Source organism: Moschus berezovskii, chromosome 1 (genome assembly GCF_049115385.1).
Source record: "Moschus berezovskii isolate FMDL1 chromosome 1, NW_MosBer_1.0, whole genome shotgun sequence".
In the NCBI taxonomy this organism is placed as follows: Eukaryota; Metazoa; Chordata; class Mammalia; order Artiodactyla; family Moschidae; genus Moschus; species Moschus berezovskii.
The window spans coordinates 80,545,369-80,559,244 of NC_142460.1; the positions used below are offsets into that span (position 1 = coordinate 80,545,369).

Consider the following 13,876-nt stretch of genomic DNA (forward strand, 5'->3'; position numbering starts at 1 on the left):
TCAAAAGTCAATAGACTTCAGGTATACTTTGCAGAATCATTATTTCTTATGTATGACTTTAAGTTATATTGAGTTTATAATAAAAGAAAGTCTCCTACACTTCTGTCATTAAATGATTCAACAAGGCAGAATTTTTAAAATGTAATAATGAAGAAGAACCTTCTCTATTTATCTAGAGTGCATACACATGAGAATGACCTTAGGATGTTAAATTCATTCATTAATTAAAGCTACATTTATTGTGTATGTACTATGTACTAAGCATTTAATGGACAATGAAACTACAAAGAGTAATCAAATTGATCTGAAAAATAGTATGGGGTATACAGATGGTGCTGGTGAGAGAGAACAGAGATGAGATAATAAAGTGATTATAATCGTAGCTGTCATGAACTGAGGTCCTATTACATATCGAGGGCATGTACTAGGACTTTATAAAAACCACTTCCCACCAACACTGATAATCTCAGAGATGAGAAACCAAATGGATGATAAAGGACTTTGTAATGACATACAACAAATTTTATATTTTATTTTGTATGTAAAAGGAAACGTTTTCAAGATGAAGAATGACAGAATCAACCTTTTGTTTTAGAAAGATAACTTTAGTGTTGAGTTCATATTTGATATAGGATCACTTTCACTAGCTAAAATGTCCACCACACAAAGATATGATATTTTGGGTGGAACTGTGTGATTCTCTAACTAATCCAGATTGCAGTGCCTATAAAGTCCAGTATGGATTAAATACTATATGATTTCCAAAAGACACAGATTGGGTATTACTATTCTTTATATTTTTTATTGTCATCTTTAATGATTCCCATTAATTAACCAATAGAAGTCCATTCTGAGACATCTATGATCAACTCCTGAAAACCGAACAGCCTTGTCTCCCACTAAATTCCTTAAAGCCCTAAAGTCTTGCTACACCAGTCTCCTCACTGTTTCTGAAAACAGCAGATTCTGTCACAGCTCTGCACCCTAGTTCTCCTGATGTTCCATCAAATTAGGCTGCCTTGTTCTTTTTTCTATCAGGTGAAAACCTCATTCATTTTCCAACATCTACTTAAAGATCATTCTCTTTCCAGAGTTTTCTCTCTCACTCATCTTAGATCAACCACTTTATTTTTTTCCCTGGCTTCCTTCATTACTATTTTTACTCCTACAATAGCACCTTTTCATTCTGCTTTATATTGAAGCTATTTGTTTCTGACTCTCCCTCCTTCTATTGACAGAATCTATTTGGTAAACAGCCTGAGAGTAGTGGTTTTGAATCTTTCATCTAAGGTTACAGAAAAAAAAACCACCAGAAAATAAGCAAAGTGTATCATACTGTTGGCCAAGTAATGTTCAAACAATGCACTGCCATAACCAATGCTCAGTAACTGACTGGTGAATGAGATGGTCATTCATTCAATCATTTATTCTCACTTTTTCATTCAATCAACAATTCTATGTGCTCATATTTAGTAGAAAATAAAGGCTACTTATTCTTCCCTGGTGGCTCAGACCGTAAAGCGTCTGCCTACAATGCAGGACATCTGGGTTCAGTCCCTGGGTCAGGAAGATCCCCTGGAGAAGGAAATGGCAACCCACTCCAGTGCTCTTGCCTGGAAAATCCCACGGATGGAGGAACCTGGTAGGCAACAGTCCATGGGGTCACAAAGAGCTGGACATGACTGAGTGACTTCACTTCACTAAAAGGCTGCCTTGGTAAAAAAAAAAAAAGTTTCTGTTCATTTGAATAAAACTCTTCTACAAATCAACAGGCTAAGAAAAAAATTCATTATAATTACTATTATTGAATCCAACAACGGGCCATCTGAAGAGTACGTATCATTTAGAGGCAGGAAAACTTGTGATAAACGGAGAATTGCACCAGCTCACTGTTTAACATCACTGCCTCCATACAGCCTGTAGATATTTATTGACTGGCTTAAACTAATGTGTACTGGGGTACTGGCAGAAGTATATGAATTACCTGCCCAGAGATACTAATAGACATATATAGATATTAAAACAAACAAAACAATTTCATAGCACCACAAGAGAGAAAAGGCTAATGTTTACAAAACTATTTATTGTCCAGGCAAGACTGTAGAATTCAAACATATTATTTCATTAAATCCTCTTAAAAACACTAAAACGGCTAATGTTTACACACTTTAAGAAAACATATAATTGAGTATGAGAATTTTAATCAAATTCCCAGAGGCCATAATATTAGGAGGCTGAAGAGCCAGAATTAAAAAGCATAGAAACCTTAGACTTCTCCATTTATGTTACTTATTAGGATCGACTTTGAAATCAAAGAAGTTGAAATCAATGTAGGTATATATTTTAATAGAAGCATTCATGGAACAGTGGGATCTTAATGTAAAGATCAAAAGATCAATAGGGAATATTTATTAAGTCTCTCTTGCAGGAGATGCAAGAGATACATTCTGGATGTATTAACTCATTTAATCCTTACAGCATTTTTGGAGGTGATTAATACTATTATTAATATTATTATTACTAAGCTAAGATTATGACATCTGGTCCCATCACTTCATGGCAAATAAATGGGGAAAAGGTGGAAACAGTGACAGATTTTATTTTCTTGGGCTCCAAAATCACTGTGGATTTTGTGGATTGTGGATTTTTTTATTGCAACCACAAAATTAAAAGATGCTTGCTCCTTGAAAGAAAAGCTATGATAAACCTAGACAGCATATTAATAAGCAGAGACATTACTTTGCCAACAAAGGCCTGTATAGTCAAAGCTATGGTTTTTCCAGAAGTCATGTACAGATGTGAGAGCTGGACCATAAAGAAGGCTGAGCACCAAAGAATTGATGCTTTCAAACTGTGGTGCTGGAGAAGACTCTTGGACTGCAAGGAGATCAAACCAGTCAATCCTAAAGGAAATCAGCTCTGGATATTCACTCTGGATATTAACTGTAAGGGCAGATGCTGAAGCTCCAATACTTTGGCCACCTGATGCGAAGAGCCAACTCATTGGAAAAGACCCCGAGGCTGGGAAAGATTGAGGTCAAGGGGAGAAGAGGGTGACAGAGGATGAGATGGTTGGATGACATCATTGACACAATGGCCTGAGTTTGAGCAAACTCCTGGAGATGGTGAAGAACAGGGAAGCCTGGTGTGCGGCAGTCCATGGGGTGGCAAAGTCAGACGCAACTTATGACTGAACAACACAACAATATTTTTAGCAGTACTGTTATCACTTTTCAGGATGGAAACTGAGCCATAGAGAAGATATTAAACTTTCCCATGAAGTCACTAAGCTCGTAAGTGGCTGTATAGCAAAGCTTCTTTTTCTATAGCCCATAGAATTTAACTGCTATGCTATACTGCCTTATTAGGCTGTAAGGGTATTTAATGTGATGGTTTGAATAAAGTTGCAAGCAGGGGGCTATTACCACCACATTGGAATTACAGCTTCTACATATGAATTTGGGGGGGGGTGGGTACAAACATTCAGTCCATAACACTAGCACTTCCCAAACTTTTTCATGTCATGGCACACACAAAAAAGGGTAATATTTGTTTTGTGTGCTTGCTGGGATAAACTGGGAGGGATTTGGAGCCTTGAGGGAGGCTCTGCTGGGACAGATATGACTGCCCCTTGGCCTCCCAGAGGGGATCAATAAGTATCCTACAAAGTTGGGCAAACTACACACCTTACAAAACCATAAACTATTCAGAACACAAACAGTATCAGTCATTATTATCACTGTCTCATTTTGGATCTTTCATGATTTAACTGATATTTTTCTGGAAGACGTTAGTGTGGAAAGGGGTTTCCTAGGAAGCTGATCAATAATCACTGGAGAAAAGATGACAACATTTAGAAACTATGCTGCAAGGGACACATCTCACTTGATTGAAATAGAGTATTTCTTAATACGAAAATAAAAATCATTGTGTAGATTATGCATCACATCCAACTAACACTGAGTACTTACTTACATGTGTCAGGGCAGTGCTAGACATGGGAAACCACAAATGAATAAACAACATCTCTCCCTCCAAAGCTTACAATCTATTGATATGAGTAAAGGGGTTTCTATCTAGCTTTGGGAACCGGGCTATAAATGAGTAATAACTCATTGGGGGTAGTATAAACAGTAGAAAAGAAGATGCTGTGAACTGACTAATTAAAACAAACAAAAAGTCATCTGACTACTTGTCTCAGTTTGGGCTCCTTCCAAAGAAGGGTCTGGGACAAGGACTTGGTGCAGATAGTAATTGGGAAGGGGACCTCAGAAGGCAGGAGTGAAGCAGCGATGAGAGCGAATCAGGTAGAAGAATTAGCAATAGTAAAGCTATGTCAAAGAGGCCACCAGCAATCATCAGGATCTCTGAGATGTATAGACAGTCCCTCCAAAGATATGTATTTGGAAGAGGCTGGACTATTTCTTTTCCAGCTCTGTTCCTCCTTTGGTTAAGAGTTACCTCAACAGGGAAATAAGTTGCCATGCTAGTTCCCCCAAATCCAGTGTAGATTTGTTGAGCTCTCCCAGCACTAGAAAAGACCCTGGGCCAGAATGTGGAAGAGCACTACAGAGGCTGGAGTCTGGGCTAATAGAGAACTATTTCAGCGTGGTTAAAATTAGAGGTGAGCTGAGGGATGCCCAATACAGCGACTAACCTGTAAGGACATCTGGGGGTGGGGCATGGACACTGTGAAATCTGATCTAGCACAATCTGACCTAAAGAATGGCTGAGGAAAGCTTAGACGGACATCTTACTAAATTATATTCCACAGAAAGTGTCTCTGGTTCCTATAAGCAGTCAAACTTGGGGGTAATAAATTCTGACACTGTCCAGCTAAGAAACAGAAAAATGATGATTTGCTCATGGGCCTGATTCTCTGGCTATGAGGTAAAGATCGGACTCTGAGCAGTTCTTATGAAAATCCTGACACTCATTCACCAGTTATCTTCTAGGAATTGATATGTATTGATCTCCTTTTGTTTCAGGAGAGAAATCTTTGAATTGCTCTAGGGAGTTTTTCCAAAAATGGTGATGTAGTTTTGCATCATTTTGTCATAACTGGGCCTACTGAAAATTTCCTGACATTCTGAATTCATGGCAATAATATTTGTGCTGTTGTAGCTGGTTTGTATTTTTTTGTTGTTGTTTTGTATTAAAGTAGAGGAGAAATAAGAAAAGATTAAGGATTGCATCTAAATGTATTAAGCTTGAAGGCTTCAACATAAATGAAAAGATTTAGAGAAAGTTATTAAGACCTTTAAGTTTCTATAAAAATCATTGCTGACAATATCTACTCTCATTAACTCTGCCCAAGCAGTTCTTATGTTGCTGTAAGGCTGAAGGTGAGTTTATTTTACAATTTACCAAGCAGTATAGGAGTTTTCTGGAGAATTTTGGTTGGAAGCCCAAGATTAAACAATAGATATTTTTATGGTTACAAGAGAACATATATATACCCTGCTCTCTTCTATCATAACATATATTGAAATGACTATTCTTAATCCCTAGAAACTGTGGTGGTGGTGATGTGGGTACATTACGGCCCTTTATATGAACATACGTAACGTCCCTTTGACCGTGAGTGGACAAGTCTTTTTAAAAGTTCTGGGGGGTGGGGAAGAGCTCCAGGGACCACTTGGGCTCTGTCAGTAAGTTCCAACCTGAGACATCAAATCCAGTTGCACAGAAACCAAATGTCAGTATTTACAAAGCTCTTTCCATCTTTTATCCTGCTTCCTTTTCTTTTTATGCTTTCTCTTCCCCTCTCTTTCCTCTTTTCTTTGATCCTCTTCTTCACTCTTCCATTCGCTCTCATTTTTCTCATGCCCAATAATCAGTCCACAGTCCGTACATTCTGAAAGAGGATTCAGTGATGGAAAAAAAAGGGCCTCAAACAAAGCTGTCCTCCAAGACAGAGCACTCTGGAGGGTGGTGGCTGGTGACTGGGGTCAAACCAGAGGACTAGTGCTCAGGTCTCTGAGACTCTCAACCCAAAGAAGCATTAGGCTTCTGGAGGTTTGATGGCTGTATGAAGCCTCCAGATTTCAAAGCTTTCCTGGGCTGACAAGGACTTGCTAATTTCAAACATTCTAACCAGTTACTATCACAAAGAACTCAGGACAATAATCAGAGGAGCAGGGTGAGAGTGCTGGGGAGGAACCGCCCTGCAGGTTTCACTCTGTTGCTCTACCCCTCAACGTGGAGTCCATACTCTGCTCCATGAGTAAAAAAAACACAGTGCAAAATACAAATGTGCTCAATGGGTGCTCCTGGCTGTCTTGTTCTCAGTAATGGGGTACATAGGGACCCTATCCTGCATTTAGTCCAGTAATTTCTGATGGTGTTAATTAAAAACTTTTGATGCTGATTTGAATGGAAAATACCTCAAACAGTGTTTTCTTTATTGGAACACAAGTTCCAAGCCATGGATTATTAGGTTAAGCTCTGTCATCAGTGAGACCAATATAAATGCTTTTCATACCACCTGCTTTGCCAAATAATAATAATAATAGTGATAAACGAAAAAGAAGAAGAGAAATCATTCGGATTGAAGCTCTTCTATTTTAACCTGTTTTTTAAAGGACTACATTGAAAATCTGTGTCCCTGAATGTGGAACATATGATTTTTTAAAAATCTTTTTTTTCAAATCCTTGCAGAACATTCAAATCACCCAATGTTCCAGGACCTGAATTTTTTATATTTTAAAATGGGGAAAGCTGCTTAAAATAAGTGAATCAGCTGCTAAGTGATTTCTCTCTGTCTCTTTCCCTACTCTCCCTTTCAAAAGGCTGGAAAAATACTTAAAATGGTGTATGCAGTTGATATGTGCTGCTTAAGAAGCTTAATATAATTACTGGGGACTCAGACTTTCTATTTAAATACAAGATAGGCAAGCGCAATAGAAGCTGAGTTATGAGTATGCATCTCCTGTGAGGTACGGGGAATGTTTCCAAACGTTTAATCCACTGAGCAAGGTAAGGGGTGCAAAGCAGTTATCCACAGGTTTCTCTGTCCTCCTGGAAACCTGAGAAATCCAGAGAGCAATGTAAGCGGATCATGTGACAGATGCTGTGCAGGAAGCAGGCGAAGAAAAATCCACTCTACAACTCAAAGCTTTTGTGAAGCACTAAGCACACCACCAAAACATCCTGATTGATTTCTAAGACTTGTCTCCAATTTTGTTTTTAATTTTCACTTTACACCAAGGCTTGAAGTCTTGGACACCTAGTCTGAGAGTTCCCTTGAATATCGCCTCACAGATGACATCTTTTCTTTTTCTCTTCTGTGTTTCCATATACCTATCACTTTCCATTTCCTAACCTGTTTATTCAAACGGTCTGTAATATTATCTGAATCCTTGAAAGACCACAAGACTTTCCTTCTTCATCCTGAAGGTCTTCATCACTCTTGCTCTTGTTTTGATTTACAGATGTCTAAAGAGGCTGACATCTGGTCCCATCACTTCATGGGAAATAGACGGGGAAACAGTGGAAACAGTGTCAGACTTTATTTTTTTGGGCTCCAAAATCACTGCAGATGCTGACTGCAGCCAGGAAATTAAAAGACGCTTACTCCTTGGAAGGAAAGTTATGACCAACCTAGATAGCATATTAAAAAGCAGAGACATTACTTTGTCAACCAAGGTCCGTCTAGTCAAGGCTATAGTTTTTCCTGTGGTCAGGTATGGATGTGAGAGTTGGACTGTGAAGAAAGCTGATCGCCGAGGAATTGATGCTTTTGAACTGTGGTGCTGGAGAAGACTCTTGAGAGTTCCTTGGACTGCAAGGAGATCCAACCAGTCCATTCTAAAGGAGATCGATCCTGGGTGTTCATTGGAAGGACTGATGCTAAAGCTGAAACTCCAGTACTTTGGCCACCTCATGCGACGAGTTGACTCACTGGAAAAGAGTCTGATGCTAGGAGGGATTGGGGGTGGGAGGAGACGGGGATGACAGAGAATGAGATGGCTGGATGGCATCACCGACTCGATGGACATGAGTTTGAGTGAACTCCGGGAGTTGGTGATGGACAGGGAGGCCTGGCGTGCTGTGGTTCATGGGGTCGCAAAGAGTCGGACACGACTGAGCGACTGAACTGAACTGAAAAAGGCTGGAGAAGGAAATGGCAACCCACTCCAGTGTTCTTGTCTGGAGAATCCCAGGGACGGGGAAGCCTGGTGGGCTGCCGTCAATGGGGTCACACAGAGTTGGACACAACTGACGCGACTTAGCAGCAGCAGCAGCAGCAAAGAGGATGAAGTTCTCCATAAAGCCTAAGCACTTTGGCAAATCTTTCCTTCCCTCCCTCACCACAGGCTGCATTGACCTCACCCTCTTGGAAAAGTTTGCAGAATTGGCCTCCTAGCCTGGTGGGACATGATATGATCCTTCAATAATAACAAAGACAATGACAAAGATAACAGAAAACACTCACAAAGCAGGTGAAGGAAATGCATAGGGCAACAGAACTAAAACTCCAAAAGGGAAACAGGCTTGAGCAAACCACCACCCGAATTCCTTTGTTCACAGAATTTATGATTTTGCTCCCAGAGAAAATTGATAGGTGATATTGTCTATAAAGAACTAGTAAATGTATATTGACCGATATGAGGCAAATGAATGCACTTCATGATGATTTCCAGCTGAAATGATTTTTTTTCCTAGAGACCAAGTTTTTGTTAAACTTAATCCTTACTCTCTTCCTTCCCAAGCAGCAGAAACATCTGGTTGGTTTTAGATTCCCCTTGGATTTCCAACTTCAAAGGGAATTATAAAGAATAACAAATTCATGTACCAGCAGTAAAAAAAAAAAAAAAAATTAGAGCAGCAGGAGAGAATGGTAAAATTGTCCTTATTTGACTGCTAGTGACAGGCGCCACAGGCAGAACTAGGAGAAAAGACAAAGGCAGGCTCACTGGGTGACAACCTGAGTTCCTGGAAGAGACTGAATCTTTGGCTATACTCAGATATGCACAGGCTCTTACAAACTCAAAGGAATTTTCTCCTTGCATAAGTGAAAAAGTATAAAGAGTTAGGAAGGTTAAAAAAAAAAAGAAATGGGTTCACATGTACCTGTCACATAGTAAGCATCAACAAAAGTTTGTTGAAAGGGTGATCAGGAGACAGTTGTAAAGATTCACTTAACCTCTGGGTTTTTAACTTAATTTACAGAAAATGGTATGAGTTCTGATTCCACGAAGGGCTGGATAAGCCATCCCAGAAATAACTCAGGCTCCTAAGAATCCACTGGAACGATCATGTCCTCATAGAAGATCAGACCTCCCAGAGTTTCCAAAAAAGTCTGCTTCTTCCTTGCTCTGGTTCCTTCTTAAAGGATGGGCAGAAATCAAAGTCCCACCAGAGTGGAGGAATAGAGTTTGAATGAACTACTGATAACTGTAGTTGTGCCAACTTGTGCTTGACATCACTTTATAGAACTGGATTTATCTTTCTCCTATGTCATTTTCTTAGCAAAACTGAAATATACTTCTTAGAGTGTAGGTCTTGATGTAATCAGGCATTAGAAAATGAGAACAATTAAAGAAAGTACAATTTTGCCATTGTAATTACCTCTTACAAATAGCCTTTCCTCTTTCCTGTTTTATGTGCATTGTGTACAACAACAATAAACAGATATGATTATCCAATCAACTTGTTTGTGGATAAAGAGAGAGAAAGAGTTAAAAGCGAATGTGTCTTTAAGTAAGTAATTATAAAAGTCTTTAAAGTTAGCATTCAGTGGTTATAGATCTCCACACCACAAATACATTAGGTTGATTCATAGTGAAAGCGTCAGTCACTCAGTCAAGTCCGACTCTTTGTGACTCCAAGCACTGTCATCCACCAGGCTCCTCTGTCCATGGGATTATCCAGGCAAGAATACTGGAGTGGGTTGCCATTTCCTTCTCCAGGGGATCTTCCCAACCCAGGGATCGAACCAGGGTCACCGGCAATTTTTGCAGGCAGATTCTTTACTGTCTGAGCCACCAGGGTTGGATGATTCATAGAATGTCCATCAAAAACTCAAAAAACAAATCACTTTTGATTAAAAAGTATACATCAATGGCATCTTAAGAATATTTCATAGAGTAGAATAAAATAAATAGAATCAATTCCCTATGGAGCCCAGCATGGTTTGCTAATGGAGTAGTTCCCTCAAAAGCAGACCATCTCAAAGGAAGTTCTATATATCACAGATTTTGAGTAATCTCTAGTGAAGGATAAAACAATGAAGACTTCTCAGCATTTCCAATGTAAAAGAACTGAGCTGGCTGCAAAGTCATCTCCTTAAATATCTTTGCCTTGAATGGAGTCTTCATCCTTCTCTCACCCCTCCATGTAAGGGAGAATCACCAAAGTTATCTCAGTAAAAGCATGCTGTAATTCCCATCCTTGTGTTAATTGTGCACGATTGTATGTTATGTATCTAATAAAATTTATTCAAAAAACATGCCAACTTCTTGAAAGATGGGTCTGATAGTATGAACAAAACATTTTTTTTTCCTTTTGTAACTATCTGTATTTAAGTCTAAATTAAAGTCTTGGCTTGATGGGGGCATTTGCAAAAAATTTCCCACCCTATTTAAGTAGAATCATCCAACAATGATTTTGAACTATACTACAGGGAAGGACGTAGAGAAAAGGAATACTACTTTATTTGAAGAAGGGTTGTTTTATAGCAACTGTAAGAATTGAATAAACACCAGACCCCAAGGCCAAGCATAAGAAAATGCCACACACACACACCAAGAATCAAACACTATCATTAAGCATCGTAGTAATAATAATAGTATCTGTTATTGTGATGAGACACTTAATGTTCACTTGGGCATAATGAATAATGCTTTAGCTAGAAAGAACTATGGGTAAACTTCCTCTGCTCTTTAAAACCCAGTTTATATTCTAGGTTTATATGACATGAGCTACATAATCCAACACCATATGTAAGAGAGAATGCAGGAAAAAGTGAAAACTTATGCCTTTATTTCAGTTGTTGTGTTGGCAATATCAATCTTAAAATAATGATGAAAAGTTAACTCTTTCCAAATATGGGTGTTTTGGATTATGGTGAAATAGCAGTAGCTTTAAAACAGTATAGTAGCTAGATCCTACCTATCTTTTCCTGGAATGCCTGCTTCAATGCCAAGCTGTCAGATACATTCCTGACCTTTTGAGGACATTATAATGATGGTAATGCCAGGCCAGGATAAAGAAAAACAGAAATGATCAGAAGACTGAGGGGAAAAAGACATGGGATGGAAAAAAAAAATAGTTCGTATTGTTGACACCATCCAGTCTAGCAATTTTTACAGATGCTGTTTGCTTGAGACAGTTTATTGCTTATGTTATTTCTTCTGTTTCTTTTTTTTTCCATGTGCTTTCCTCCACCAACTTTGTTCAAAAATATTTTGTATGTGTCCATACTGAAAACCCTCATATCTTTCTAGATTTAGTGCAGTGGAAGAACTCTTTTTTTTTTTTCCTCTAAGGGTTAAGACACATCAATATTCCAGCTACTCACTTTCGAGGCCAATGGAAAATGTGCTCCTAAGATTAAACAGACCTGAGTAACACATAAATCCAGTTTATACTGATGCAGGATGGTATGCAGTTACTCACATCCTGAATCTCTGATGAGTGGAATACACCTGTTGGAACAGTCACTGACCTGCAGGTCAAAGACAGCCAGGCAGGATAAAACCTCCACTTCTGGTCCTCTGCAGACAGTCTAGTTGCATGAAGCATTCATCCTTGTGGATTTGGGTGTACAGGAGGTGGTCTAGATACAGGAAACTGACCTGAGGCTCTTTAAATATTCTGAGGATAAACTAGAGTAATACACACAGGCACAGAGGCAATGAGTACCCCTTGTTCTGCAACGTACCATTTCCCTCTATGCCCACTTTCCCAGACATAGTACTTTTTTTTGAAAAATTATTCAGACTATTAATGTATAATTCCTCCATTTTCAGACTTCTTAAGTGAACCCTTGGGAAGAAGCCTTTTGTTTTGGCCAATTAAAACAAACAAAAAATACCTATAAATGTTTAAATCCGGTGTTACGTTTGGTTTAAGTAGGCTCGCCATATTTATCTAGGATGTGTTGGGTGCAGCCATGCTGGACTTCTCAGTAGTTAGAGGGTTATGTTTCCTTTCACCTCAAATATGGAATTATTTACAGCACAGACTATATCCAGTGATGAGTGTAGTTAATGTGGTATTGATCTGGCATGCAAATCATCATCCTAAGTTTGAATCAAAGGAAAAACCTCCCCCAAAAAACCCCCAAAAAACTCATCCAAGAAACCTAGCCAAACTTGTAAAATATCTCTGTAGTCAACTAAATTGTCCTTTGGCTTACAGATGTGCATAAAAAGGTTATGAAACACATGTCTGAGAGTTTATGATCAATGTTTGCATTTCAGGAAATATGACAGTAATACTCAGAAGAAAAATACTCCTCTATATAATGATCTGAACGTTTTTAACATTAAAATGTAGAAGGTTCTAATGGGCCTGAAATATTGATGGGCTAAACGCTATAATGACTGGGGTTTGCTTCAGAAAAACATGGAGGTAGCACAGGAAAACAATAGGCCATGGTTTTAGTCACTGTGCAAGCTGGGTCATGAATTCATGGGATTCATGGTAGCGATCTGCCTACACTCATGTATTTAAAATTTTTCATAATAAACAATTAAAAAATTTCTATTGATTTGAACTTTCATTTACTCATAATTTATTGACTGATTCATTTACTTTTTATATATAAGATTATGGAAACAAAATAAGAAAATACTCTTGGACATCTAGGTGAAATAAGCTATTCTTCAGAAACAGTATATATTTATTTAAAATGATGGTTATAAGGACTATGTAATTACACGTAGAATTCTTAGGTTAAATTTTGAAAGCAGGACATAAAATTATATGGAAAGTATGATTACAGCACGTTTTAAAAAATATATCCTCAGGGGAAAATGAAAGTAAAGAAATATATCAAATGGTTATTAATGGTTGGATTTAAATTACAGAAATAATTACTTTAATTTTTCTTCATTTTACTCCAATGTGTTTTTTCAAATTATTTTTAATAAGCATGTATCATTTTAAAATGAAAATAAATATTTATTCATTAGTGGATAAGATGTGCTCTCCTTTCCGAAGGAGCTTTTCATTTACTAAAACAGAAAATCTACAATCACCCAGCATTGCCCTGATGGTTTAAATCTTCATACCTAGATGTGAAATACACCCATCAGATTTTATCTGATCATAGAAACATAAAGAGTTTTCTGTGTGTTGGATAGAAACAGGAGAGAAACTGGTTTCTTTGCAAGCCAGAAAAAGTGTGAAATTCAGGCCATTTTGTGATGAGATCATTTCACAATGAATGCAAAGGGAATGACTAAAGTTACCCAATGAGCCTCTCCCTTGAGTTCTAAACATTCACACTGATATGAGTTTCTTTTCGGGCAGCATAACAAGCAAAGTTTGAAGTGAGAGTAGGGAGTTACAACCTAAAGGCTTGTGCCCTTCACCGGCAAGATGGGTACCTTCAGAGAGACAGACAGATGTATAATAGAACTAGAAACAAAAATGAAGCATTCATCCTTGTGGATCTCGGTGTATAGCAGGTGGTCTAGCTATGGGAAACTGACTTGAGGCTCTTTAAATATTCTGAGGATAGACTGGAGTAATGTACACAGGCACAGAGGCCTATCTATTGTAAAGATAGATTTACAATAGAACTAGAAACAAAAATACAGTGACATCTGTAGATTATGTGCAATAGATGTGAAAGTCTCTGCTAGAAAGCTATCTTTATTACCCAAGAGATTATTTTCCTTATCTTATGCACATTCATATAAAC

At 38.2% G+C, this 13,876-nt stretch overlaps 1 protein-coding gene across 21 annotated transcripts in view; it reads right to left on the reverse strand.

Moving 5' to 3' along the window:
- Nucleotides 1-13,876, reverse strand: part of ZBTB20 (zinc finger and BTB domain containing 20) — an 891,891-nt gene that overhangs the window by 389,178 nt on the left and 488,837 nt on the right. The window lies entirely within an intron of this gene.